Source organism: Aquila chrysaetos, chromosome 2, assembly GCF_900496995.4.
Source record: "Aquila chrysaetos chrysaetos chromosome 2, bAquChr1.4, whole genome shotgun sequence".
Taxonomy (NCBI): domain Eukaryota; kingdom Metazoa; phylum Chordata; class Aves; order Accipitriformes; family Accipitridae; genus Aquila; species Aquila chrysaetos.
In genome coordinates this window covers 25,368,395-25,395,531 of record NC_044005.1, presented here as the reverse complement: position 1 = coordinate 25,395,531, position 27,137 = coordinate 25,368,395, and the positions used below count along the sequence as shown (strand labels likewise).

General features: G+C 43.7%; 1 protein-coding gene across 40 annotated transcripts in view; it reads left to right on the top strand.

Moving 5' to 3' along the window:
- NRXN3 (neurexin 3) overlaps positions 1–27,137 on the top strand; it is a 1,038,943-nt gene that overhangs the window by 23,217 nt on the left and 988,589 nt on the right. Inside the window, exon 2 of one of the 40 annotated variants that reach the window (XM_030007321.2) lies at positions 12,482–12,558. The exons of the other annotated variants lie outside the window; for them this stretch is intronic. The gene's annotated coding sequence lies outside the window, so the exon portion shown is untranslated. The remainder of the gene's footprint in view (positions 1–12,481; positions 12,559–27,137) is intronic. 40 annotated transcript variants of the gene reach the window in all.

The following is a 27,137-nucleotide window of genomic DNA, read 5'->3' as shown; positions in this document are numbered from 1 at the left end:
TTCTTCCCTGCCATCTGCTGGGTTTTTTTGTGTTCCTGTGTCATGCTTGCAGTCTTTCATCTGTTCAAGGTTTTAAAAACTTTTTCCACCTGGTCTTTCTGCTGTGGGCACAGTGCCAAAGGGCAGACCTGGTTAGTGTACAGGGTCACCCCAGGAGACCTGGGTTAAGACTGAACCCAAGTCCCAGGCACAGCACATTTGATGAGCTGTGCTTTTCCCTAAGGGGTTTTTTTCCCCATCTCACAAAACAGCTCTTGCAGATTGGTGTGACTGATGATGTCCACTCAGGAGAATCAAATGGTTTGAAGTTAAACAGGTTGGCATGGATAGATGCAGAATTGTTTTGGGATGGAGCCAGACAGTGAAATAGAAAGGCTTCAGGTTGTGTCTGCCATCAGTTTAGGGCCTGGGAGCTGTGGGTCAGCACAGCTTCTTCTTGAATTGTAGACCTTCATTTTCACTGTGGTGCTGTGGATAATTTATTTATCTTGTTATGGCCATGTTGTGTGTCACCTTGCCCGATCTGCCTTCACTGGGTATCCCTCATTTCCCAGCCTTTTTAATCACATTGAGAGTTGCCTTCTTTCTCAGACTGACCTCCTAGTGTTTATGTACAACAAATAGAGGAGGGTGGAGTAGTGATGGTGAATTTGGGCAGCATGAACCAACCCTCTAAATAGAGGGGAAGAGTGTGTTTCCTTGGGCTGAGCTTCTGTTTTGCCTTTTCTCCTACTGGTCACTCCTTCACTGACAGTATTCTGTGGTATCGTCTCCTTTAATCCTTGTGCAGCAAAGGTTAATGTTAATGCTGTGTGTGAGGGAAGGAGTCCCTGCTGGCACAGGAAAAGAATCATTTAATAAAAAAGTAATCATTGATCAGTGGCTCCAATCTGTCAAAGGTCGCTTATTGATCCATCTGTCATTGTGAGTCAGGCCCTCTGTTTTAATGACCTAATTCCCAAGTAAGTTTCTCTGTTATTTGGTGAAAGTAGTGCTAGGAAACCCTGCCTCTTACTGGAATGTCACTCTTGGCATGTCATGCCAGGGAAAAAAAAGCCTTGCAGTAGTCTCAGCTATCCATGCTTTAAAGTTCTCCTAGTCCTGCTTGTTTTATACGTTTGCTATCTCAAGGAAACCAAAAGTTGCAAGGATTATGGAGGTTATATGTTCTTTTGCTGCTGGGGAAGTCTCTTCAGGTCAGAACTGAAGTACAGTAACAGGGGTAATGCAGAGGAGGGTAAGACACTTGTGAAGCTGTAATTGTTCCTTGTGCCCTAATTTAGTTTGAAAGAAGTAAGGACAAATATGAGAAGGCTCCAGATCATCAAATTTTGTTAAAAGAATCAAGTTTTGTTAAAAGTGTCTGGCAGGCATTCCTCTTCATTCTGGCCCTCTAATATGAGCTGTAGGAGAGCACACAATGAGATGTAAAGATGTCACATTTTTGAGTGGTTACAGAGGAATTCAAGAGCAGCATGTAATCCGCTCACTGCAAGGGATGGCATTCACCAGCACTTCTAATATGATATCCCATTGGAAACCTCCTGAGATGTAAAAATCCTATGGGCTCAACTAGTTGTGGTGCTTGTAGGAAGATAAGTTTTACAGCATTCTCTGCAAATCCTACCCAGATGCTGGTTGCCAAAAGCTGCTGCACCTGGATGGGAGCATTCCCACTTGCCATGTCTCTCACTTGTACCCTGTTCCCATACAGCACAAAAATGCATAATCCAGTCTTTTGCATAGAGTCTTTTTATAGGCATACTAAAAGTGGCATTAAAAATATAGGTCTTAATATATCTTTTGCTGCAAATGCTGCTACATGTAATATTCATATTGTTCTAAAGTGCATGTGTACAGGTAAGGTGGGTGGCTCAAAAAGGCTGTAGCCTGCGGTGCGCATCTGAATGGAAGGAGCAAGAGGAATCCAGGCCAGAAGGGCTGTAGCATAAATTGACAGCAGTGGAAACTGACATGACATTTCATGACATAATGTTGTAAAGTTAATAGAGTTAAACAGGCTTTATGTCTTTATCTACAATCGCAGTTCCTGAAACAGGACGCAGAGGGTTGTTCTGAACCAGAACAGGAGGATGCTGGACTGGAGATGAAAAGTGTGAGTTTATGTGGCAGTTTGCATCTGCTGTGGCGTAGGCATCCTTGAGGCTTTGTCCTGTGCTCCAGATCTCAGCAGAACACAGAGGAAGTTCACATGTCTTTCGGAAATGCCCAGGTTAAACTTCAGGAAAAAAGAGCAGCTCAAAATTCCATCTTCAGGGCTTGTTGGTGTCTTTGATTATAAAATATCCCCTGCCTTAAGCATCTAAAAAAAATTTTTAGGAAAAAAAAGTATTTTCTAGCATTACTGAAGTCAATGAAAATTGCTTCTGACTTCAGTAGAGCTGAATATTACTTTATTTCCCCTAATTCTTATCCTAATTCTTTGGATAACATTAATCACCTTCTTCCCCCAACAAAATATAGACTCTCTACACTAGAACTGTGTGCATCTGAGAAGAACAACAGTAATTGAGGGAGGATCTATCATCTGCTGTAACCGTGACTTCTGGCCTTTCCTGTTGTCTTGATGGAGTAATGAACATCTCTGCTTTGTTTCTTTGCACCCTCTTGGCTGTTTTGCTCTTAGAGGCTGATATTTAGCTCCTGAAGCATTTCTCCTTGAATGTCATATACCTCACTGGAATTTCCCAAGATATGTTGTGCAATAAATATATTGATACCCTCTGCAGGCAGGTATGGTTTGTAGAGTTGTATTTTACCATGTGCCATGGGTAAGTGGAGGTCACCGATTTTCTACTTGTCTCTTGTGGGAGCAGGTGTGTGTGGCAGCTCTCTGATATTCCACAGGGACCAAGCTCTCAAACATCTGGTAGTGTGTGGCGGGTGCCTGTGTGTGTGTGTCTGTTTGGGTTCTCTTCGAGCAGACATGTAGAGTTACAGAAAGGCTATAAAATTTCTCTGGGGATTTCATTGCAAGCTGCCGGAGCGATTAATGAATAGCAGCAGGGTGCTATGTGGGTGTTTGCTCCAAGTCTGTCTCTGATTATACAGGACAGGGACTTGCACTTTTTCACACAGAAGAAAAATGAAACAGTAGTATTTTTCTTGGGGAATTTTTTTTTTCTCTTTTAGAGTGAACATGCTGACTTATGGAAGAGGAGTGCTGCTCCTCACTGGTGTGTGGGTGTCAGCTGAAGCCTCAGCCTCAGTGCTGTGGTTCACTGCAGACTACATAGGTAAAGAAGGATTTCGGAGAAGGAGGTTCTGCTCTGGCCCCTCTTGGGGTACGTTATTTTCTGTGGTTATTGATGGTCTTGTAACTCTCAAGTGGCAGAGCGGAGTGGAGTCCTCACCTGAGTTATGAAAGGCCATCAATAACTGTTGGAAATAACGTACCAAGAGCTGGTCCCTCTTAAACCCAATTAAAAGCAAAACCTGTTTTTAGTCTTTATGTTGACAGAGTTTGTGGTTTGGTTAGGTTTTCACTTAAGGTCCTGGAGTGGCCAGGGTCACTGGCTATGCCATGGAAAACAACTGCTTTGGAAGATGGCAGAGGGGCAGGCCTGGGAGTGGAAAAGGAACTTAATTCTTTTTATTCTGACAGTTGAGGGGAGGAGGAAAGAGCAAATGAATTCCATGGCCTACAGCACAGAAAGCACAGAAATGTGGATATAAGGTGGTTTGTGGGGTGTGTGACATTAAGGAACACTTACGCTATTTCCTGATGGTACCCAGCTCTGGGGTTCAGGGTCTCCGCCAGTGGTGGAGGATAATGTTCATCCTCACAGCATCTGATGCAGGCCAATAAGTAATACTCGTGGAGTTGCCTTAGCAGTACCATCAGCTATCAACACAATAATACATGGTTCTGCAATGATACCCTGGCAGGCCAGGGAAAGAGGAAACAACTGCAACCTTTTTCTTTTTTAAATTAAAAGATATAGCAGATAGTTTGTAGCTACACAATATAACCATTGGCAAAGCAAGTGGGGAGTAGGACCCACTACTTCAGCTTTGGACAGCTTTTGATTGCTGTATTACTGTTACCCATAGAGAGTTTATGACACAGTTCAGCATTGCCAAATTGGATAGAATTAAGGAGTGGCACCACACACTCTGTCCAGTTTATTTTGAAAGATAGTTGTTGCCATTAAACTAAATAGAACATCCCATTGATGACATACATTTTTAAATTTTGTGTTGTATTTTTAAAGCTTTTTATAGGCATTAAAAAAAGCCCCCAAACTAATCACAGGACATCTTTAAAATGTCCTGGCCTGTATCATGACCTGTGATCATGGAAGTGTCAGCCTTAATAGCTTTATCCATTCCCCTTCTGTAAAACTGAACTGGTGGTGTTTTAGCCCCTTTCCTGAAGTTGAGGAGTTAGATTTTGTGATGCACAGTCAATTGCTTTAGATTAGTGTATGAGGCTTCGGTTGGTCTGATGGTCACCATCCTTGTGGATGCTATTAGCTTATGATGAATATGAGGTAACCTCATTTGGCTTAAGCCTTTCTTGTTATGAGCTGAATTAAATTGGATCTTTTGCTGTTGACCAAGATCATAGACCCATGAACCCCTCAGCTGATGTGTTGATGGGTGCTGTCTCGGTAAGCCACAGTGCCTTAACTGTGTGTCTGTGGCCCTAGTATGTTACCCAGACCTCATACTCCTCCATCCAGCACTGCCTGTTCTCCAGTATTTTTCCTAGGTTATAGTAGGAGATTTTTGCATCAGAGACTTAGTACAAACAAGCTGTGATTGACCTTTTAAACCAAACAAGCTTGCATGTTTCCAATATGAAGAGACAGCAGACAAGCCTCTGGCTCGAGGCAGAAGATGGAGAAGAAAGGGAGGGATAAATATCAAGAGGAGTAGGAATAAAGAACATGGCCTTGCTATGCAGAGCTGAGAAAAAAACCCAAACTTCTGCTTGCTTTGTCAATATGTCTGACATGTTGCAAGACACTTTGTAGTGGGAGTCTCTGCTCTGTGGAGAGAGGAGGAGGAATGTGCCTGTGTGTATTTATAGACCATAAATATTTGTTTTGTGCAGGTTTTAGATACTCTGTCTCATCTGAAGATCCCCAGAGTTCTTCTCAGACTTGGCATCTGTTCAGCCACATAGAGGACTTGTGTGCATGTAACGTCTGCCGTAGGAGTCAGCTCTCCCTTGGAGTAAATGTGCTCTCTTTGGTTACTCTGAAGCAAGGAAGGTTTGAATTTCATCTGGGAGTTCAGAAAGATACACTGAATTAATGTCATGTGTGTGCTCTGGCCCTTGCCCATCCTGATTGTTTTGCCCACTTCATCCACATTAGAGACTGCACTTCTCTGAGGGTATTTTCTAGAGGAAGCTCAATGATCACTGTAGTCTTGTTTTTTAAGGGATTCAATGTATTTTGTTCCTGGAGTTGGGCAGCAGGGCTGACTGGTTGAAGAGCGTGCTGGCTGCACGTGCAGAGGGCAGTTGGTAAGATGGACCGTAGCTACAGGAAGTGAAATGTGGGTAAAGCAGAGATTGTGTCTTGCCTGTTCCTATGGAAGGGCTTCTAAAAGTCATAGTTATGATTTTGCTTTGAAAGTTGTCTGAAAGACTGCAACTACACAGTCTGTTCATGGTTTCTTAGGATAAATGCTTTTTGTCCCTTATCCTCATGTTAAACTATGTTTACTATATTTACTTGGCACATTTGACTTCTAGTGGTGGTGTGGTGGGTTGACCCTGGCTGGATGCCAGCTGCCCACCAAAGCCGCTTTATCACCGCCCCTCCTCAACTGGACAGGGGAAAGAAAATAGAACAAAAGGCTCATGGGTTGACACAAGGACAGGGAGGGATCACTCACCAGTTGTGGTCATGGGCAAAACCCAGACTCAACCTGGGGAAAAATACCAAAATCAATTTAATTTGTTACCAATCAAATCAAAACAGGATAATGAGAAGTAAAACCAAATCTTAAAAACACTTTCCCCCCCACCTCTCCCTTCTTCCTGAGCTTAGCTTTACTCCTAATTTTCTCTACCTTCTCCCCGCCAGCAGCCCAGGGGGATAGGGAATAGGCGTTGTGGTCAGTTCATCACATGTTGTTTCTGCTGCTCCTTCCTCCTCAGGGGCAGGACTCCTCACACTCTTCCCCTGCTCTAGCGTGGGGTCCCTCCCATGGGAGATAGTCCTCCACGAAATTCTCCAACACAAGTCCTTCCCATGGGCTGCAGTCCTTCACAAACTGCTCCAGCATGGGTCCCTTCCGTGGGGTGTAGTCCTTCAGGAACAGACTGCTCCAGTGTGGGTCCCCCACAGGGTCACAAGTCTTGCCAGCAAACCTGCTCCAGCGTGGGCTCCTCTCTCCATGGGTCCACAGGTCCTGCCAGGTACATTCTCCAACGTGGGCTTCGCACAGGGTCACAGCCTCCTTTGGGTGCATCCACCCGCTCTGGCGTGGGGTCCTCCCCGGGCTGCAGGTGGATATCTGTTCCACTGTTAATCTCCGTGGGCTGCAGGGGACAGCCTGCCTCACCATGGTCTTCCCCACGGGCTGCAGGGGAATCTCTGCTCTGGTGCCTGGAGCACCTCCTCCCCCTCCTTCTTCACTGACCTTGGTGTCTGCAGGGTTGTTTCTCTTACATGTTCTCACTCATCTCTCCAGCTGCAAAATGCGCAGTTTTTTGTCCCCCTTCTTAAATATGTTATCCCAGAGGCGCTACCACCATTGCTGATGTGCTTGGCCTTGGCCAGCAGTGGGTCCGTCTTGGAGCTGGCTGGCATTGGCTCTGTTGGACACAGGGGAAGCTTCTAGCAGCTTCTCACAGAAGCCTGTAGCCCCCACCCCGCTACCAAAACGTTGCCACGCAAACCTAATACAGGTGTATTCTTTTATCTACGGACTGATGTTTCTCCAGATCGTGTTAAATGATGACAAAGAAATGCAAAACTGAGTGCTGTGAAGGTGTCCCTGGGCTCTTACCAAATACAGATCAGACGTTTTGGAGTTTACGTTTCACCTTTGCATGAGCCCTAGGTCAGGCTGTGTTTCCTGGCTAGGAAAATATTTGAGATCTGAATCAGCTGTCAGGTTCTAAGTGCTGAGTGAATGGGAGTAGAATTTCAGGTTTTCTGTTGATGCTTGTATCATTTTTACCTTGCCCTGTGATTCATGGATTTTAAGGCCAGAAGTGGCCATTATAATGATCTACTCCAATTGCCTGTGTAATGGGGGAAGGTGTATGACCTGCAGCATATGCTCATATACAGTGAAGCTGTTTTGAGACTTAAAGCATTTTTGGGAACAGTACACGGGGGACAGTTTCTCTCCCCCACCATCCTTCTGCTTTGTCTTAAAACCTTTCTAATATTTATTGGCGCTTCGGGGCTCAGACTGTGCCTTCTTATGTGTTTTTTACAGTATTTACCTTGATCAGGGTAGGAACACAGGACTGCAGAGGACTTCCTGAGTCCTATGACATGCAGCTGTATATCTTCTAATGAAATGAACCCCATTAGTTTTGTGATGTCTGCTTCTTTTCTGGATGGATGGCTATTTCAGAACTTCAGTCTGCTGATTGTTAGAAATGCTATTTTAATTCCCAGTATACACTCACTTATAACCAGTTTATACACCTTTGTTCTGATGCCAGTCTTGCTCTTCAGCTTAAATCTCTCTTCTTCCCTGTCCCCAAAGTATTTATAGACAGTAGTCATCTCTCCTGGCCTTTGTCTTGTTAGGCTAAAAGTACCATGTTGTCTTAGTCTCTTCTCGTGAAATAGGCTCTGGGTTGTTTGACTCATCCTTGTAGGCTTCCTTGAAACTTGCTTAGTCTGGCTTCCTCCTTCACAAGCACAGGTGATCAGAATAGCACGTGCTGTTTCAGAGCAGATCTAACTAGTGTCTGACATGAAGGCTGGAGGAAAGCCTCAGATGTGTTAGGGCCTCTGGGTACTCCTGTAAGACAACTGATTACCAGGTTTGTGTGCAAATCCACCTGTCAGGAGTCAGCACAGAACCCTCACGTTTTAAATCTCTGCAGAAACATGGCGTGGATGATGGATGTTGGTCCTTGTGGCAACATTGACTCAACTCCTGCTCTAGCGGCATTGTTGGGATTTCCTCAGCGTGATAGGTTGGCGATAAGGTGGAACTGGGCAACTCAGATTTAATTCAGAAGCCAGCATGCTGCTGCTTCCTATTAGTGCATCTGTGTTAAGCATCTACCTATTGTAATTTCATGGCCAAATTGATTTATGAGGTCAAATAATCAGATAGACAATGCACTTAGTACAAATTAGGTCCTCCTTTGGCATAATTGAGGGTAACAACGCTTTTTTTGATAGTATATGGATCTGAACATATCTGCTTTTTGAGAACACTGTATAGTTGTATGTAATACTTCACATATGAACCTGAACATGCCTTAAATAAGGATAGATGTGAAATGGTTACATATAAATGCCCTTCTAATGTGAGATTACATATAAAACTATTTGAATCTTGTGTTGATAATGAAGAATGAATATAATGAGAATGAAGCCACCATAATCCAAGGGGAAACGGTTAGTGACTTGCTACACTGCTTAGACACACACAAGTCTATGGGGCCGGATGGGATCCACCCAAGGGTACTGAGGGAATTGGCGGAAGTGCTCACCAAGCCACTTTCCATCATTTATCAGCAGTCCTGGCTAACCAGGGAGGTCCCAGTTGACTGGAGGTTAGCAAATGTGATGCCCATCTACAAGAAGGGCTGGAAGGAGGATCCAGGGAACTACAGGCCCATCAGCCTGACCTCAGTGCTGGAGAAGGTTATGGAGCAGATCATCGTGAGTGCCATCCCATGGCATGTACAGGACAACCAGGTGATCAGGCCCAGTCAGCGTGGGTTTATGGAAGGCAGGTCCTGCTTGACTAACCTGATCTCCTTCTATGATAAGGTGACCCACTTAGTGGGTAAGGGAAAGGCTGTGGGATGCTGTCTACCTAGACTTTAGTAAAGCCTTTGACACCATTTCCCATAGCATTCTCCTGGAGAAACTGGTTGCTTACAGCTTGGATGAGCATACTCTTTGCTGGGTAAAAAACTGGCAGGATGGTTGGGCCCAAAGAGTTGTGGTGAATGGAGTTAAAATCCAGTTGGCTGGTCACAAGTGGTGTACCCCAGGGCTCAGTATTGGTGCCAGCTCTGTTTAATGTCTTTGTCAATGATCTGGACGAGGGGATCAAGCGCACCCTCAGTAAGTTTGCAGATGACACCAAGTTGGGTGGGAGCGTTGATTTGCTCAAGGGTAGGAAGGCTCTACAGAGGGATCTGGACAGGCTGGATCGATGGGCTGAGGCCAGTTGTATGAGGTTCAACAAGGCTCAGTGCCGGGTCCTGCACTTGAGTCACAACAACCCCATGCAATGGTACAGGCTTGGGGAGGAGTGGCTGGAAAGCTGCCCAATGGAAAAAGACCTGGGGGTGTTGTTTGACAGCTGGCTGAATGTGAGCCAGCAGTGTGCCCAGGTGGCCAAGAAGGCCAACGGCATCCTGGCCTCCATCAGAAATAGTGTGGCCAGCAGGAGCAGGGAACTGATTGTCCCCCTGTACTTGTCACTGGTGAGGCTGCACCTCGAGTACTGTGTTCAGTTTTGGGCCCCTCACTACAGGAAAAACATTGAGGTGCTGGAGCATGTCCAGAGAAGGGCAACCAAGTTGGTGAGGGGCCTGGAGCACAAGTCTTATAAGGAGCGACTGAGGGAACTGGGATTGTTTAGTCTGGAGAAAAGGAGACTGAGGGGAAACCTTACCACTCTCTACAGCTACCTGAAAGGAGGTTGTAGCGAGGTGGGTGTCGGCCTCTTCTCCAAGTAACAAGTGATAGGACAAGAGGAAACACCCTCAAGTTGAGCCAGGGGAGGTTTAGATTGGATATTAGGAAAAATTTCTTCACTGAAAGGGTTGTCAAACATTGGAACAGGCTGCCCAGGGAAGTGGTGGAGTCACCATCCCTGGAGGTATTTAAAAGATGTGTAGATGTGGTGCTTAGGGACATGGTTTAGCAGTGGACTTGGTGGTGTTAGGTTTATGGATGGACTGGATGATTTTAAAGTTCCTTTCCAACTTAAATGATTCTATGAATCTATGTTTCTATAATCCTGTTGTGTGTGCATACCACCCTATAGTGTGATAATATAACAGAGAATTTAAGCACCCAAAGTCAGGAAATTGAGAGTTTCTGTTCTTGTAACACTACTAAATGCTCTTCTCCATATGGTGTGTTTAAGCCATAAATATGATAAAATCCACAGGAAAACACAAAATCTTACATCTGTACTTGAGGCTAAATCATGGTTATAGTGGGAACTGGATGTTCATAGTCTCTGAGTTTCACACAGTTAAATACTGAACATAATAAATATGTTTGTATTGTTTGTGGTACAACTGTAAAAGAAGAGACCTGCAAGGAAAATGTTATTATTTATAGCATGCTGTTGTTGCATTTCTTAGTATTGTGTTTTAATGGTTTCCTTGTTCGAGTTTGAAACTGATGAATGAAGAGATGCCAGGACACTACAATATGAGTCTCATCTCTCAGCAAATGTGTGTTGTATATTGTCTTTTATCCTTAAGAGAGGAAGAGGGGCTTTTACAATAGAGGCTTCTCCAGTTGAGCAGACAAAGGTATATAACGAGATCAAGTGGTTAGAAGCTGAAATAGACAAATTTGGACTAGAAATAAGGTACCCGTCTTTAATAACTATAATAATTAGGCCCTGAAAAAATGTTCTAGGAATTGTTATGAACTCTCCATTAATAGAAATCTTTAAGACAGGATTGGATTTTCTTTTTGCCCCTGCTTCAACCAGAAATTAATTCAGAGAAGTTCTCAGGCCAGATGACCCCCAGGGATGTTCTCTGGCTTTGTAATTTGTGAATCCTCCATGAGTCATATTCCAACCTTCGTTATACAAAAAAGATGATCTTTGTGGTTGAGAGAAACAGAAAAGTGTTTCCTCCCCACAGTCCCTGTGTGATACTGGGAATCACAAAAATTATATGTGGCTTGCATTCCTATCTATAAAATGGATGTAGTATATTTTTCCTCGTATGGATGTAGAGAATTGAGATGCTTCTGTGCAGAGAAGCTTGGGATCTATAGGGCTGTGTCCATCTGAGTCATGCTGGGTGTTTTTTTTCCCTTAGATGTTTGCAAGTAGGATTCAGAGACACTCATCTCTCTGGTGTTGAATAGTAACGGATCATCTGCCAGAATGTGGTAGGGCAGAGGTAGATTGGATCACTGCATCTTTTGATTGCCCACATTTCTGGCATGTGTATGTGGAGCCAAGTGAGAGGATGACCCTGACCGACAGAACTGCTCTTTGATGCTTACTTTGCCTGCTGAGGCTCATGTTCAGCAATGTCAGGCTGACTGCAAACAGAAATGGGGGGTGTGGTGTGTGTGTGTGAAGAATCTCTCTGTTTCTGGATGTGTTTTTCTAGATTATTTAAGCTCCTTAATTGCCAGTTCTTTGTCAGTCTGTTGTATCTGGGGGTATAATGGAAACCAAGGATTGAATTGGCGGGAGTGCTGGAGATGGTAGGGTAATAAATGAGCCTAAAAGCTATCTATATTCTCTGACCAGTGTTTGAGATCATCTTCACTCCTGCCCTCTCTCTGGGAAGATGACACAGACATTGAAAGTCACAATGGCCCCTTAAATGTGTGCACAAAGAATTCATGATCTTAGTCCTGCAACATGGGCAGTGAAAAACTTCCACCAGAACATGGTAGGGCAGGGCTAGTTTACATTTCTGCCACTCATGGACATTCGATTCCCCCTTGCTCCTTTTCCTGCCTGCTGCATGTGTGAGGGAAGTTCTTAGTCCCTTTTGGCCCCCGGGGTTGCCCTTCCCAGCTGCATACTGCACAGCACGCTCAGCCTGCCACCGTGCACCATCAGCTTTTCAGGAGCTAATTGGTTAAACCCTACTCTAGAGCCCATTGAACTTGCCTGTAACAGCGCTTAATTAAAGTGCAGAAAGTTTGAAGAGATAGCAAGTTAAGGCTTAATGCAATAACGAAATGGCACTATTCCACCATCTGCTTTCTTCAAGACGTTAATTGCTTCCTCATATTTGTTTGTTTTAATTAGGAAAGAACCTTGATTAAAATGGAATGAGGAGGGGTAAGGGTAGAGGAATGAAAGGCTGGGAGGAGAGGAAGAGGGGAGTGCAGGAGAGGGAGAAAGGAATGGAAGATGAAGGTTTGACCACGCTGCTGCGTGCTGATCAGCAGCTCTAGAATAGCCAACTAGGAATAAATACTTTGGCACCTGTGGATACAGTGTGGCCAAGCAACATAGTGTTGTGTCACTGAGAAACTCGGGCATGAAAGATGAAAGGAGCAAGTGGAAAAAAACCAAAAGCATTTTTCATGGAGCAATCTTTGTTATAACTGCTTCTTATCCACTTCTGCAGAATCTTCTCTGATTGTGCACCGTGACTGCAGCGCTTTGTTTTTTCAGTCTTGAGTCATAACCCCCATGGATGAAAAGGTAACCAGACTTTCCCCATGTTCACTTTTTTCCTCTCCCTTGAGCTACCATCCATCAGCATTAAGTTCATCTTGGAAAGACTTCAATGTCTTATAGGCAGCTCCAGATAAAAGCATTTTCTAATGATTGATAACCATGTCTGCTTGAAGAATAATTCAGCAATTTTCTGAATAGATGACTGATAAAAGAAAATTTAAAAAATAATTAAAAAACACACTCCCCCATATTCCTAAGTAGTGGCTTTAACTGAAACTTCAGGAATAGGAGCTTAGAAACTTTTAATTGGATTCATCTGCCTTACCTTTTTCTCTCCTTTTTTTGTTTCTTTTTCTCTGTGTCTTTTTTTCCCCTTCCCTTTCCCCTTTTTAGTCCTCTTGAGAGTGAAGTCTGATTTCCCAAGCAAGTAAAAATGTAATTAAAGTCAAACACAGCTCTTAAAAAGGGGAAGCAACTAATTTCTTTTCTGGGCCATTGGTATTGTGGACAGATCTTGATAATGGAAAAGCACCAACCTGGGAGCATGAAACGGGGATATTGGAGTCACTGAAATAATAAAACACTTAATAGCATTATGAGTAAAAATGCTTGTTTTACAGGAGACTATAGGCCTCATGTTTCTGTTCCCACCTCTTCTTCCCCATCCTGCTCTCTGATAGAGGCTGTAGCTCTGATGTACCCAAACCTACTGTCCCAGGGACTCTCACTCTTTTTTTATTTGCCACTTAGGACTTTAAAAAAAAATCTCGTTCACTAGTGGAAACTAGTTCCATTCCCCTGTAGCAAGCTGAAGAAAGCTTGTGGTCAAAGAAAAATCTTAAACTTACTTAATCTCTTACCTAAAAATAGAAAAAAAGAATTCCCGAACCAAAACCCTCATCTGATCACCTGAAGTAGATTGGTGAATGTTTTCTTTGATAACTGTGGAAAATGTGTATGCTTTACATTGCAGGCCCATCCCCTTAGCTTAGCTCCCACCTGTGGCACTGGCTACTTCAGTTTTTGCTGTTCTTGAGATTTCATCAGTATGACCAGTCACCTTTGTAGCAGACTAGCAATATGTATAAACAATTATTATACAATATGTATGGACAAACATTTTGTGGCTGGGAGGTTTAGTACAAGGATGGGAGCATGGCTTTTCACCTGTGGATCTCTGGTTCAAAATCAACTGCTTTAATTTCGTCCTTTAAATATAGTGTAATTGTTCCCTTGAGGCAGGATAGGAGACTCACTGGATCAATTCTAATCACATTGCTTTTTTTATGCACTTGAATACCTCTGAGGTGTAAGCTATAAAAGAACCAAAGGAGAACCCAGGTTAGTAGGGACTGCAGATTAGACTGAGTGGTATGCTGGGGTACCTTGGGTTTTCTTTGGACATTCCTAAATTAATTGGGCTTCTTTTTGCATTATAAAACCCATCAAGATCCAACTTAATATGATACAATTACTAGTTCCATGCAATTCTGGTCATTCAGTGTAGAAGAAGTATGGAAGAAGTTCACCAGACCCTCAGTGATATCTCTGTGAAGAGAAATGGAAGGTCTGGGACTCCTCAGCTTGTGTGAAGTGGGCTGGGAGTGCTGTAAAAGCCATGATGGTCTGGAGAAGGGGCATGTGGCCTCCAGTTCTTGGGTTATAGCCAAGACTGAAGAGGAGAGGGGTGGCTTTACTAAAAGTGTGTGAATGTGTGTTTAGGTGTTGAGAAGCAGGATGTAAAATGACTGAGCAAGAGGCAGAGTTCCACTCTGGCAGCAGGCAGTATGAGATGGCAGTGAAACAAGAATCTAGTGAGGAGGAAAGGAGAGAGCACACACCAGCCCTTCTTAATGCAAAGTTACTGCAATAAAGACAGGCTGATTTCAATGTTGCAAGGTCTTGTGTTTTGAGTATGAAAGCGCTGAAAGAGGATGTGCAGTGGATGGGGTAGCTAGAGGCATCAGTATCTAGCTGGTGTCTTGGGAAAAACCTTCAACAGGAGAATTTTCTCAGCCTAGTGTTGTGGAGTCTGATGGGGATGAATGTCTGGAGATGTCCCTGTGGGTTTTGGGATTCTTAGCTTTTACGGGTGTGAAGATTAAGTGAGGTTTGTTCTTGAAGTCTGTGAAATCAATTGAATCAGTGTGGTGTTTTTTTTGGTGTGGTTGGTTGGTTGGTTGTTTTCCCAGCAGTGCTGCTTAAATAATTTTTCTGACTTTATTACCTATCTAAATAGCAAATACTCTGCTGAACGCTACTGTTGCCTTCCTCCTCTGCTCAATCTTGCCTCTATGGTACTGTTACCTTAGTCTATTTTCATCATCATGAAACAGCCTGCAGTCCTGTGGTTTAAAATCAACTAGTTGTGTATTGAACAGCAGGTGTAGTTGGTACAGTTGCAATCTTAATTTCTCCCACTAGTTGGAAAAAGCTATTGGGAATGGATATTTTAGGAGATATACTTTGAATGCCTCTAATTCTGCTGCCCTGGACAAGCAGTGTTTGTCATAGTGAAGCTGTACAGGATTCTCTTGGGAGACATCTGACAGAAAGCCAACAGTGAGCTGTAGTCCAAGACAACAGACTGGCTCAGTGTTGCAGTGTAACTGAATACCTTTTATCAACATGTATTTTTTAACAGGTGACTACTTCTAGCCTGTATTTGTGAGGTAATTGGAAGACCACAGTAGACTGATGGCTTTTCCATATCCTTTCCCCTTTTCATTTAATTCTGTAGGAAATCCTACATTAGGGATTCTGTAAAAGCAGTTTACGTGATGTATGTCTTCCCTTTCCTGTAAACTGTGAAGGCAGTTTTACTTTTTGCAGAAGTAGACATTGCACATGTTTGAAAACCAGCTGCTTTGAAAGCAGCTTTTCATTTTTTCAAAAACAATGTTTGTAATGAAATGTAGCTAAAGCCTTGTATTTTCTCATAAGGCTAACAAATATACAGGCATGTGCTTTGTAGCTTTTTTCTTTTATTTAGATCTTAATTAAATGCATAGAGGGATTTTCTCCTGTTAGATGCATGTCTTTTTAACTTGCCTTTATTTTTGACTTTTAAAAACCCCAGGAAAGTGGAGGAATATGCAAGAGTCTATAAAGCAAGCTTAAATAGTTGTACTTAGCTGATTCTTAGTGCTGGGCAGTGCTGCATACAAGAAGCCTGCCTGACTTTACCCCTTTCCCTTCCTCTGAGCCTTTCAGGTGTTTTAGATGACAACTGGTGAAAAATGGAGTTAAATGTCCCCACTTTTTTCCCCACATGGTTGACTGCCTTCTTTTGGAGCCCCAAAGATGAGTTCTGCCTTAGGGAGGGAGGTTTGGGGCAAAAAGAGGGGTTGCAGATCTCCTGACTGAGCAGTGCATAAACCATCGGCTGTGATTCCCATTTAAAACACAGAGCAGCCACTGTACAGATTCACTTGATTTGTATTTAAATGGGGAAGGTGAGTGCCCCAGTTTTGCGTGTTGTATCACCGGAGGGAGGTATCATATGGCTGGGCATGGCAGTCCCCGGGGGGGTGCAGACCATGTCAGCTCTCCATGGGAGAACCTGTTGTGCTGTGAAAAGCTGTCTGGTGCTGCTGGAGTAAGAGGGCAGCTGGAGGTGGGTCAGGAGTTGAGGCAGATGAAGGCTTCCCCTCTCCCCACCATTGCCCTGCCTTTTTCCCTGCCTGCTGAGTAAATCTGTGCTTCTTTGGGGCTGAGCCATCAGGAGTAACGAAAGAAAATCTGCTGTGTTTTATAGATGCATCTTCCTTTGCTTAATTTGAAAGGGGACTATTAATGTCATAAAGGAAAATAGGTTGCTCTTATGTTAGCTTGTCTTTTTAGTGGGTCGAGCACTTTACAATCACTAATTAAACTTTACAATGTGGCTGCTGTAGTCCTAGCTATATCCCCTGAAAGAGCACTTTGCCTAAGGCCACACAAACAGGTCATGAACCGCCTTCTTTTGACTCATGCATGTACCCTGACTGCTAGAACATGAATCTTATTGCATGACGAACTACTGAGCAGCAAAATATTGGCAGCCGATAACTAGGTACCATAGATAAAATGAGTTAAATTAATGTGTGATGAAGTTACACGGGGGAGAAGTTTGGCCTAGAATCTGGCAACTGGCAGGTTGCAGGAACCATCTGTTGCCTGTGGTACCAAGGAATCGTTTTCCTTAGTTACTTCTAAATCTCAGTTACTCAACACAATTTGGAAACAGAAGTTCTGCCAGGTTATTACAAGCACTTCAGGTATCCTCCTTTTAAGTGTTGATTAGAAAAGCTTTTCCCTCTGTTTCTCCCAGGCTTATTTTTGTACTCATGACAGGTGTGGGGTGGGAGACTGGAGTGCTCAGCCTACCCAGGAATGAGTGCTCTCACTAATTAATTTTTTTTTTCCACCCACGTGTTTTAGCTATATCCTGGGCAGAGTGTCTCCTTAGGTGTAGAGAAGAGTTTTACTGTTTGTTTGTTCCTTGCTTGCCTTGCTGGTGGACAGTAGAAGAATCATGGTTGCTCCTGGTGAGGGGGTTTGTGGTGTTTAATTTAGAAACTGGGGCTAATCCTGCAGCATTTCTCATTGGCTTCCAGTTTGCTATCAGCTAGCAAAAGCTTTATGTGGAAGGAGATGAAAACTGGTGCCAAAGAGGATCAAGACCCATCACTGTCTCATCACCAATCTCTGGAGCTATGCAGAACTTCCCAGCCAAACGCTGAGCTGAGCATAGGGCTTGGTATGAAGGGGAAAAAGTGGGTGCTGTTAGCAAGAACTGCTCATAATGTTTTTGTCAAAATAATGGCTTTTCAGACTGTGAAAACAATGTTAGCAGAAAGGATGTATTATTCAGAATGTTCAGATTTTTTTGTTGAAAGGGAGGAAATACATTTAAAATTGATTTGAAATGAAAAGTTACGCAATTGCTAGGGAAGAAGCTATTTATATAGCAGGCTCAGTTTTCCCACTTTTCCTATTCCATGCTCCTTTCCCAGAAGAAATAAAAAGAAACAGCAAATAATGACTGCAAGTTACTATAACCAAAGCCAGGTAAATTAGAATGTTTCATTTTTTAATTAAAACCAGAAAATTCAATGAAAATGCCTCAATGTAATAAATGTTTTTTCATTTTCACTAGTGGCTTTCATAACAAACAGTTGCCCTTTGTCAGCTGTATTGCTAAGCGTATGGAGATTCGTAATTAGTAAGGCAGAGCACAAAATATGTCCTGTGGTACAGAGATACTCCCTGACTCACTATTGCATCTGTACTCTGAGAGATTCTGTCCTGGGGAGTTGCAGGAATTCAAGTCTTTTCCCCACTCTCTCTTTTTTTCTTTTTTTTCTTTCCTATTTTTAAAATATGTGAGTTTGAATCCTGACTTGAGCAGTTTGAATTGGGATTTTGAATTCGCAGCCCAGTCACTCAGAATGTCAATTGTCTTCCAGGGCACTGCACTGTGAGTCCCAAGGCTGGAAGCTCTTTAAAAGACCATCTGACTTTTAAAGGAACATTTGCAGGAGAATATGTATCTTTTAAGTCTTTCTAAATCTACCAAGTGTGATTGATTTATCAATATGTAGCAACTAATGCTTAAATAGAGACATGTCTTCTCCAGTGGTGTTAAAGCGCTCCATTAGAAAATTTAAAATAATTTCTAAAGGCATTAATTTCCATAATGCTGCTAGTTAGCTTTTTTTCCCCCGGGCTCACATGAGGTATTAAGCTGGCTGAGGCTTTGCTTCCTGGGTCTGTGGCCCTGGCACATTGCTGCCTGGTTTGGGGTTTTCAGCAATGAGTTTTATTACAGGGAGAGAATAGAAGAGTGCTGGTGCAGTGCTCCCAGTCTGTTTCTCAGGTGGTGAAAGGTTATTCCCTGTTACACTTATTTCCTAGTGTTTTTATCCAGGTTCATTTTAAAATATATCAGGCAATTGTGCGCTCCCGCAGCCATCCTGCAGACATGCCCAAATGTTTCTGACAGCCCAGGATGTGCTCTCTGGACTTCTTGTTTTAGCTAACGTCTGCCTCTTTGTCACCTCACCCTATGTGTACGATGAGTCCTCTTGTGCTTTGCTACATGTACTCATTCCCTGCCTTTTTGACCACTTGTGTTTTTCTTACTCTGGGAAGTGTCATTACCTCATCATTAGGTGGTTCGTCTGAAATAAACAGATGAGTCCTTTATACTTTAATTTTGTAAAAATCCTTTTGTTTTGCACATCTTAATGTTTGTTTCTACATTTCACAGTAGCAAGTCTCTGAGGAAAAGGCATAACTAGAGAGAAGACTCATAGGGCAAAATAGTGTGAAGCACAGAAATACAATCCAGGAAGATGTACATGAATTAAAAAACAATAATGAAACCCCTGTCCTGTGTGTAACTCCTCCCACTCTCTGGGCTCTTGGGCTCACAGGGCTCTTAAGCCTAAATTTGTCTGATGAACAGCCTTCCTTTCAAAAGAGATTCTGCCATAAGCACTGTATTTCTGCTTTGAGGGTCCCTAGGGCTTGGGAGCCTAGGTAGCCTTTACCAGAGCTGTCTCGGTCCTTGGTTGTGAGGCCACTGCTGCGGCAGAGCGGCAGGTTTGTTATTCCAGTCTTGCCAGCAGGCTGTCTGGGTTAGGCGGAGGATTGCTTGGTGCACACTGACAGGTCACCATGTAGTGCTGCAGGCACAGGCCAGGCTGAAATGAGTCCTCGCAAGTACAGCATGCCTAGTGTATTTCTTCCCTGTCCCATAACTGCTGGTTAGTTTAGAAACTGGCCCCTATCATACAAAGCCAAAAGCCATTTCCTTGATGATCTGGAAAGTTTTCAATATCCTGAGCCATTTAAAGTATTATCCTTTTCCAGCCAAGACACACTTAAAGATTTTTGTTAGCAGTCTATCTTGGCACAGATTTCCACTTCCATTCCGCAGCACGCTAGAACCGAGAAACCTATCTATGCATAACTTCTCGCCATGTCCCCCCAATAACCCTTAGGTAGAAGTGGGGAGGGGAGTGGGGCGGAGTGAATTTTGGCAGGAATTTTGTATATCAGAAGATGAAAAGAGCAGAGAGCTGGAAGAATGCAGTGATTTCCCATGGCACGGGATTCCCAGCCTGCTGTTGCGTATATACCCACAAAAATCAGCATGTTTCTGGAGCTGGTGGTAAGGGAGGAATGTGGTTCAGAAAGCAGACACCTAATCTCACAGTGGCTGTAGACTTTTAGAGTGCTTACCAGGTCACCAGTGTCTTTGCTCCCTCGTGCTGGTCAGCTTCAGTCACTGCGAGAGCTGTGTGAACATCGATCCCTCACACTTCAACTCCGATGTTTAACTGGGCTCCCTGAAAGGCGTTCCCATTTGATCTGTAAACAGAGCATCAGCTATTTAAGGAGCTTAGGCACTGAGCTGAGCGTTCCCTGCACTGTGGACAGCTTATCACACCTGTTTGCTAGGTCTGGGTGTTCATGTTTGCTTTGTGGGAAGCTGAGTAGAAATTCTTCCATGAGATCATGAAGTTGCAACGAAACGTAGAGAGTGCTACATCTTACATAATGGGAAAATCCACGGTAAATTCCAGATGTTCATGGGCCCTTTATTTCCTTTTTAAGTGGATGCTGCTTATTCCCATGAGCCAGCAGACTGTAGGGAATGACCTAAATGAATTACTGGCCATACTAATGACAGGGAAGTCTGGCCAGGTGCAGGGTCCCTCTCTATGCATGTTACGTTTTTAGTAAAATAACCCAACTGATTGCATCTGTAATATACTATCATGATATTAAAAAAAATGCAAACTTCTTTGACTTACTGGAAATCAGGTTCAGGAATGTAAAAGTGTGTTGAACAAAGTGCGAATTGACTGTGATCTGGAAGTGAAGGAAAGAATGAGTTTAACCTTTGTTCTTATTCTAGTCTTTCTGATAGTCCTTTTATGCTTTTTTCTCCCTTTTTAAATTTTTTTTTTTAAAGTAACTACTATATGCCAACTGGAATGTAGAGGTATTTTAATGCTAGCTGAAGTACAAAAAATCATTATTATTAATGTGTACGTGAGCAGTGCCTGGGAGCTCCATTCTTGACTGTGTTGTGCTAGATTATGTCAAACAGAAAAGAAACTGTTCTTGCTTATGAAGAACTTAAAAAATGCATATGAAAGAAGAAGCAGATGGATAGACAGACAGCTAGGAAGAGCAAGGTGTTATTGGTTGGTGTGCCAGCCATTACTTTTATTTTGTTGTTGCTTTATATGCTCTGTACCTTTTCCTAATGCCAAGTAGCTGATAAAGCAGTGCAACAGTGACTTTTTTCCTCTTATTGCTTCAAAGTTGGGAGCCCCCCACACTGCAACTGTGTCTCTCCGTTGAGGAGTGTCTAATACTTAGCCTGTCTCTGCAGTATCAAATATGTTTTTGGGGAAAAATAAACCCATTCTAGACTGTTAGTCTTAGGAAAATCTTCTTGGAAGCAGCCTCATTTTCAGGCATTGATGACATGCTGAAACTTCAATTTTCAGTAACGATGAGCACATTTTTAGAAGACTTGATTTTTACTAAAAGAAAATAGAAATACAATGTACTTGTCAGGGGATCTGGAAGCAGTTTTGCCGTTTATCAGTAATGCTAGCACTGTGAATTCACAGAATTCCCTGCTAACATTCCTTGCTGTGATGTGTGCAGCTCCTGGCTTTGCATTTGATATGTTAGGATCTGGTAGAATAAACAACACTACAAATCTGTCCTGGCTTCTTGGTGGCAGAAAGGAGAGGATGCGGGGGATGGAGACAGACCAACTACAGAAGGAGTAAAATAAATGATAATGATTCAAAGCTTTCCAACTGTTGAGCTTCAAAGTCTTTAGAAAAGCAGGTATTCTTTGTTCTCTTTTAACTATGGTGGAATTGAGGGAAGGCCAGTGTTCCCAGCACAGCTGCCGTGGGAATTACAATAAAAGCTTGTTGAGTTTTGCAGAAATTGCTCTCCTGGTTAGTACCAGCTCAGAGATGGGGGAGTCTGGTTTCTCCTGTGTGGCAGTACGGAGCAGTAACTGCTCAGCTGCTGCCAATGCTTCCTTTTAGCTAGTCCTTGTTAGTGGAGAGTTTGTGGTAATGGGAGTAATTAACACACCGGGAGTAATTTCTGTGTCCTGGAAGGGAACAGAAAGCCATCAGAGCAGCCCCAGACATGATTGCTCTGCAGGGTTATTTTATCTCTCTCTTTCTTTCTTTTCCATTGTGCTTGGGGTTTGATTTTTCTTCTTTGTGTTAAGAAAGCTGAGAGCTGAAATGGTCTGTAAATTGCATTCATGCTGAGCTTGGGCTAGGTAGGCTAGTTAAAGGTCACTCTCGTGGACTACATGGCCTCCTCTTGTGGGGTGCACAGAGTGTTTAAGAAGGGAGTCACACTGTCCCTTGTGGCTTTTTTAACCCTTCTTCTTCCAGCATAGATTTGAAGAACTCTGGTTCTGAATTAAGTTTGTTTAAATAGGCCCAGGAGGTGAGAACCTGGAAGGGTGATTATGATAAAATATTAACTCTTCCAGCAGCCAGATGGCTTCCCAGCCTAATAGCTCTGAAGTGTGAGCTGTGCTGCCACGGTCGCATGCTTGTTGTTGAACTGAGCACATTATTAGCTTGCTCATATCCCTTCTGAGGCCGCTGGTGGCATTTCAGCTGTGTGTCTCGCGAGTGCGTGTGACCTCAGCTTCCCCATGCATAGGTACCTAGTTTGGGTGTTATAGAGTGTTTCTGAAGGTCAGCTCTAAGAGTAGACTTGTCGTAAACAGCCATTCTTGCCTTCCCCAGGTGAGAAATGGGGACAGGGAGAAGGGCAATGGGCTTAACCTGTCTGATTGCAAACCACTTACCCAGGTACCAGGAAACCAACCAACCACCTACCTACAGATCACAACTGACAGTGTATGCATGTGCATGTGTATATCCTAATCCACTACAGGGGAGCAAAGACAAAGTAGTTCTAGCTTTTTAGTCTAACTTTCTTTTTTATTTAAGAGGACGCTGTTGGATTGCAACCCTAGTCCTCCTTTTCTTGCTTTTTGCTTTGATACAGGTTTTTTGCCACTGTCTCCTAGGGAGGTCTGTGCTGAATTCAGATAAGGAGAATTGAGTAACTCCATATTCACTTTCAAGAATGGAAAAGCTAAGCCTGCAAGATATATCAGTGGTGGGAAGAACCAATGAACATAGGAGAATGTGTCTTCTGCTTGGGGTGGGGCAAAGGCACATGCGGTTCTCACAGTGATGTTAGAGACTGGCATGAGCACTATATCCCTGGAAACCATCCAGAAGAGTTCACCAAGTGCTCTGTGTCACCCCCAAACCCCAATTTTAAGATGCTGGCCTTCATGCCCACATGTGTATCTACATCCAAGATAAAGCCCTAAGTCTGTTTCCTCTGCCACTTCTCTCCTGGCAGCCAGTCATGTAAGATGCTGCATCCCATGAAGTTCTGCCAAATTCAGTTCAGCAGGACCTGGGTGTGTTCAGCCCTTTGCAAGGCAAAGCCCCCATTTTCAATTGCACTTCTGGCCTCTTCACTAAGGAGAGCCCATCTTGCCTTACCCTCACCCCTGTGAGCAATGTATTGCCACCAAACTCTCCCTGGGTAATAGAATCATAGAATAGCTGTCCACTTCTGTCTTCAGCCTAGTTCTTTCAGCTCAGCTCCACTGGCACCACCCCAGAGTCCTCTCCGTCCCAGCAAGGGGATGATGCCAGTGTCCAGATTTATAGCTGAGACGCAAATGCAGCTAGAGGAATTAAAACTGAATTAATCCATGTGGTTTTCTCTAGTCTCTTGAATTTCAAAGCCTCCATGTCCCCTCTCAGTTCTCTGTAAACATCTAACCATGCATCCTTGCTGAGGAGGCTGTGTGATGGGAGGATTTTTGTGTTCCTTTTTCTTCCCCAGCGACAGTATCAGCTCAGTTTTCACATCTGCATTTTTCATCAGAAGGGGTTTTTTTTGTTATTTTTCCCCTTTCTTTTTAGCCACAATTCAGCTGGAGATAGACCAGGCAGAAAGATTTCTGCCTAAGAGATAGGAGTCTCTGTGGAGACCTTCACTCAAGGCATGAGCCAAAAGGAGCCCATTGCTCACTGAAGAACTGGATGAGTGAAGACAAACTGAATAAATACTATTAATTCACCATTTCTCTGCCTCTGGCAAGCTTGGCTTTTAATACCAATTATTGATTGTGACTCTCACTGGATCATTTTGAGCAACATATGTCATAAAGCTGTAATGATCTGATTGCTGTGCTTTGGGCTGACTGCGGGAACACATATGGATGCAGAGCCAAATTAGGGTCCTGTTTACCCCTTCCTAAAACTCCTCTGCTTCATTAGGATCTGGGGAATAAAGCAAACCATTGGATTTTGCTTTTTTTACAGTGAAGGCAAGGACAGGGGTGAGTTCACATGGGGTATAAATACATGGAACCTAGGTGATCAATGTATGTTTTCCCTCCACACGAAGTATGGCATAATGAATAGTTTTGGTTGTGGAAGGTGGTGGCAGACTGGGGGGACTGTAAACCCCTCCCATCAGAGTGTCAGTGGGATTTTGTCCAACATCCTTAAGTGGAGTAACAGGACTTACACAGGCTTGCACTGGGCTGCAGTGGCAGGGTTTTGCGAGGGAAGCCAGCCTGTCCCTGGCTTCATCTAACTCTGTTATTTTTTCTGCACTAGGAATTGCTGAAAATTACACTTTGAAATACAAAAAAGTCCGTCCCAAGCAATTACTAGCCAGAGAGGGAGGTAGTGGAGGAGGGAGGGCAGGGAGTGACAAACCTGTCTCCTGCAACCTTTCTGTGCGGTTGGGTAAATAAGCTGCGGAGCAGCACTGTGCCCAGCTTCTCACCCTCTTTCCTAAGCAGGTGCGTTGCGAGACGTTTGCAAAGATGTTAACCCTGCATACAGAGTGTGCCGTTCAGTAATTATGGAAATTAGTTGGCAATTAGATAATGTCACTCAGTCTCTGCATACAGCTGATAAGCAGTTGAGAGCCACTCCAAAGCGAGGGTGAGACCCTCTCCATGGGCTGCGGAGCAGATGGCTCTGACCTGGCATTAATAGGCTGCTCTCAAGTTTGGGAAGATGTGTGGTGGTTGGGTAGCACTTGCCCACAGCACTGTGGCGGGGCTGCCTCCCTTCCCCAGCTTGGGAAGTTGTGCAGCTCTGTCCGCCCTGTGAGTGAGATGTTTCAATAGTGCAAGTGGGTGTGTTTCCTACGGCAGGTTTTGTGTGTGCGAGATACTGAGCCGTCTGTTCGGTGTGCAGGTTCCTCACTGTCTCAGCTCTCTGGCAGGCCAGGGAGGCAGTACAGGCTGCTGGAGGTGCCATGGAGATAACTTGCTGGGCCTCTCATTCCTTAAGGGTAGCCAGTATTTAAAATGCTCTGCAAAGACCTCGCCTAGTGGTTTGCCAAAGGGCTGATCACATCAGACTGTCTGTCTTGTTTCGTGCTGCTAAATCCCATTAAGCCAAAAATATGATATGGAAAATATTTGTATGCTTTTCCATGTGACCAATAGGTGGAATTGGAACAGGGGTATTGCTAATTCGTGACTGGGAGAGGTTGTGTCCATCATGAACGCTTTTTTTTGTCTGATGTGATCGTGCTGTGACAAAGTTTGAGATTTCTCAGAGGTAAAATATATTAGAAAATACTATGAGATTCTATAGTTATTGTCCCAAACTGTAATATATTGCTATGGTAGCAGCATGCTGTATGAGGCTGCTAGGGTAGTACTTATGCTAAAAATAAAATGGTAAGAGCAGAAAATTATTTGTTCTCAGTGTGTCTTGGAGGATCATTGTGGGAAATGGGTGAGGGACAGATTTGTTGTGTCAGGATTTACTTTCTCAAGGTTGGGATTCAGATTCTGGCCATTGCTAAAAAGGGCACTGGGTCTTCTGAGTTTTTCTTGAAGACACTCTTGTGTGGTGAGGTTTGCTCTCACAGGTTGAACTGCATGAGACACAAAACTGGAATAGTGAAACGTGCCATGGGTCAGGACTGACAGGTGCTGGCAGAGCTCTGGAGGAGCTTGAGATGGCCCCAGCCTGCTAGCAGCTGGGTGCGGGCAGCCTTCCCAAAACCTGAGCTGCAGTATCTAAATGGCAATGAAGCACCTAGAAGTGACACCTATATTTCATGGGTTTTGTGTCTTCTTCCTGTTCTGAAACAGAACTGGCACTGTCTTCTTTCATAACAGCTAGAAGAGGATTACCTTGGCTTCCCTCAATCAAAACAGAGAGAGATTGCCTTGGCTTCCTTCAGTCAGCAATGCTATTCCTGTTTAACCATTTCTGCCTGGTTTCCCTTGTTAACTGTGGCCTTTGTCCTTTCCTAATGGACATGTATCGATGTTACAGTAATCTGTGCCACAGAGGTAGCCGGCTCCCTTTACTGTGCCTTTGAAATATCCCAAAGATTGAAGTGACCCATGGAGACTGAGATTCCTTTGTGTATGTAAAACAGTGTTTCAGCAGCCTGGGGTTGGGAGAGATTGGTAGGCTTTTTGGACAGGCGTTTGGGCTGTACATGGACATATGCATCTCATCTGTTGTTATCTATAGAGAGTGTTCACACCTGCTGCTGTGATTTACAGCATCTTTCACTGGTTCTCAAAGAGTTAGTCTTCTAAAATAGGGAGAGAAGAGTAGTAGGGCTGAGGGCTACATCTGATGCAGATGGTGCAACCCACCATGCCCAGGAGAAAATGAAAGCTTTGGTGAGAGCCCCTCTGCATTGGTGTCTCTGTGGGTGCTTGGTGCCACGCTGGGCTTGCCTCCCTCCCCAGCTCAGGTTGAGCACAGAACTGTCTGATGAAGCAGTGAATTTTTCTACGGTGGTGGTAAATGTTCCAGGGAACTGTGAGCTGTTCGGAACACATCACTGGCTAATTTACACACATTATTATATTCCTATTCCCATCTCATCAATAATTCTAGGCTTGGGTCATCACTTTCTCTCTTACCTCCCTCTCACTCTATTCTCCTTCTCCATAAATCATGGGCTATTTTAGTGGAGCCACTAGGGATCACAGAGGAGAAAGGTAAATGGACAAGAGCCGTATAATTTTTTTTTCCAGTTGATTTTCAAAGCCCCCCAAAACCCCATGAACTGAGCCCCCATTGTGATTATTGGGAAGACAGATGATTTGAGCATTTGGATCTGCATTTTTTTTTCATCTTACACCTCTCCTAACACCTCCTTTTTCCTCCCTCCATTCTCGTGAGCCAAGCTGTTAACAATTAAAAGGAATTATCTGCCCTCTGGTTTTGACTTGATTTTATTTGTGTTTATAGCAGTTTAGCTAAGACACACTCCACTCAGGCAGCTGCAGGGAGCAAGCCTAGTTTCCACTGGGCACTGAAAGCTCATGTTTCTCTCCAGCTTGTGGGTTTTCTTTTAATTGATCCCTTTTGTTTTCTAAGTGACTTGTTTTTCATGCTAGCTAAATTTGTCAGACTGACAGCCCTGGAGACTTATGGCCAGGGACCTGTAGGTCCCTGGGGCAAGTAGAGCAGAGGCTGTGACTATGTGAGCTCTCCCCTCTGTTGCCTAGTGATTCTCCTCCA